The sequence below is a fragment of the Octopus bimaculoides genome, chromosome 20 (genome assembly GCF_001194135.2).
Source record: "Octopus bimaculoides isolate UCB-OBI-ISO-001 chromosome 20, ASM119413v2, whole genome shotgun sequence".
Taxonomy (NCBI): Eukaryota; Metazoa; Mollusca; class Cephalopoda; order Octopoda; family Octopodidae; genus Octopus; species Octopus bimaculoides.
This window is the reverse complement of record NC_069000.1, coordinates 23,767,416-23,769,467: the sequence shown is the minus strand read 5'-3', so window position 1 is coordinate 23,769,467 and position 2,052 is coordinate 23,767,416.

Here is a 2,052-nt window from a genome sequence, read left to right as displayed (position 1 = left end):
GACGGGTTTCTTTCAGTTTCTGTCTACCAAATCCACTCAGAAGGCTTTGGTCGGCCCGAGGCTATAGTAGAAGACACTTGCCCAAGGTGCCATGCAGTGGGACTGAACCCAGAACCATGTGGTTCGTAAGCAAGCTACTTACCACACAGCCACTCCTATGTCTGGGATGTACTGAACATCAAAATGTTATAAGGAAGAGTAAAGTAGGGAATTATCCAATTAGTCACATCAGTTGCCTCACCACCTGTGTGGCACAATACATGGCCATTCATCTCCTGAAAGTCCAGTGCCAGCCTGACTTTGCCCTTTGTTGGCTGCACCACTACCATTAGTGGTAGCACTCCACTCACCACCTCCTCCTTCCACGAGATAAGGACACCTTCCTTAATCCACCTCTGTACTTCTCCTTCAAACTCACTCCTGGCATGTCTCTTCAAGGTATGCTGGTAGCAGCTCAGCCTGTTCTTCAGTATCTGTGGCTTCCCTTTCCAGTGCCACTCTACCATCCATACTGACCATCAAACACCACCCCAAAATTTTTGTTCACAATGGTATAAGCAGTACAGTCCCTCACGGGGCTCTGCTCCCTCTTATGTTGTAGACTCACGGCACATGACGCCCCTGCACCACCAAATGAAACCACGTCTCCACCAACACCGACACCTCCAGGGTGGTTGATTGCATCCATCCCTATCACCATGTCAACCCCATCTACCATATGGTCAATCACAATCGCCCGCTGCTTCAGTGTTGTGCCTCACACCGCTATCTCCACGTTGCAGCTACCCTGTCGACTGCCCAAACATTACTCGTTCCCTTCCATTTTTTTGTCACATGAGATGTCATACAGCCCGTATCTACACAGACTCTGAATGCTTTTTTCCCAACCGAGACTTCCACAACGGGCAGCAACTGCATGAGCACCTCTACTCACTAACATGGGAAGTTTGAGAGACAGCAACTTCTCCATGGCCTTTTCCCTGGCTGCAATTTCAAGTGATATGCCCAGTCTGCCTGCACCAGTAGCAAATGCATCTGGGCTTCATCTCCACACAGTCCTTCACCATGTGCAGCCCCTGGCACTTAAAGCACTGGCCCTTGAACAGATGCTGTCGCTCCATGACAGTTTTCTTCTCCCCATTCTTTATTGGTCCACCCAGTGTTTTGTGTCAACATGCAGGCTTGGAAGATGAGCTTGCTCATTGCCATTTTTTCGCTGCCTGGCAGTTGTTGCAGTTGCACCAATATATCATTGGAAAAGCCATTTATGAAGGCCAGTTGTACCGCCTTCTCTAGATTCTCTCTGGTAAAACCAGACAGTATGGCCAGTCTCCAAGCTGCTATAGCATACTAATCGACCTGTTCCCCTGTCCACCTGACTTTTCCCAGCCTAGCAAACATGTTGTACATCCCCTCCGCATAAGCTTCCCTCAAGCACTGCTCAGTCTTCATCGTGCTCGGTTGGTCTTCCTTGTCCATCTCAAGGTACAGTGTCAGTGTGCTTCCCTCCAAGTACAGGGTCGTGAGAGCTGCTACATCATCAATGCCTTGCAGCCTGGCCACTACTTTGATCTTACGGATCTAGGCCAGTACATCTCCTTCGCCATAGAAAGGTCTGACGGCATCGCTGCTGATCCTTATCTTTGCTGTCATCACGTGAACAGGGATAACAACAACAGAGAAATATACTTTTACACAATTGCTGAAATAGCTTGTTGTATGAGGGAACTGTAATGCTGACAAATAAGAAACAATTTGCCTACCTTCTCATTTTTTGTTGTCCAGTGGTACTCAATCCAAAACTCATGCCCAACCTGCACACCTAACAATATCAGTTGCTAGTACCATCCCTATCAACTCGCTCACCTCACCTCAGTTTGTTGTGAGCATCCAAGGCAAAAGAAGATGACCCTGGTCTTCCTTCCCTCACCTATCCTCTTCTGGTCAAGCCCCTTGACTGTTGATGTCACAGCCCTTTCCTTCCAGCTCATCTCATCCCCACAACATATATATATATATATATATATATATATATATATATATATATATATA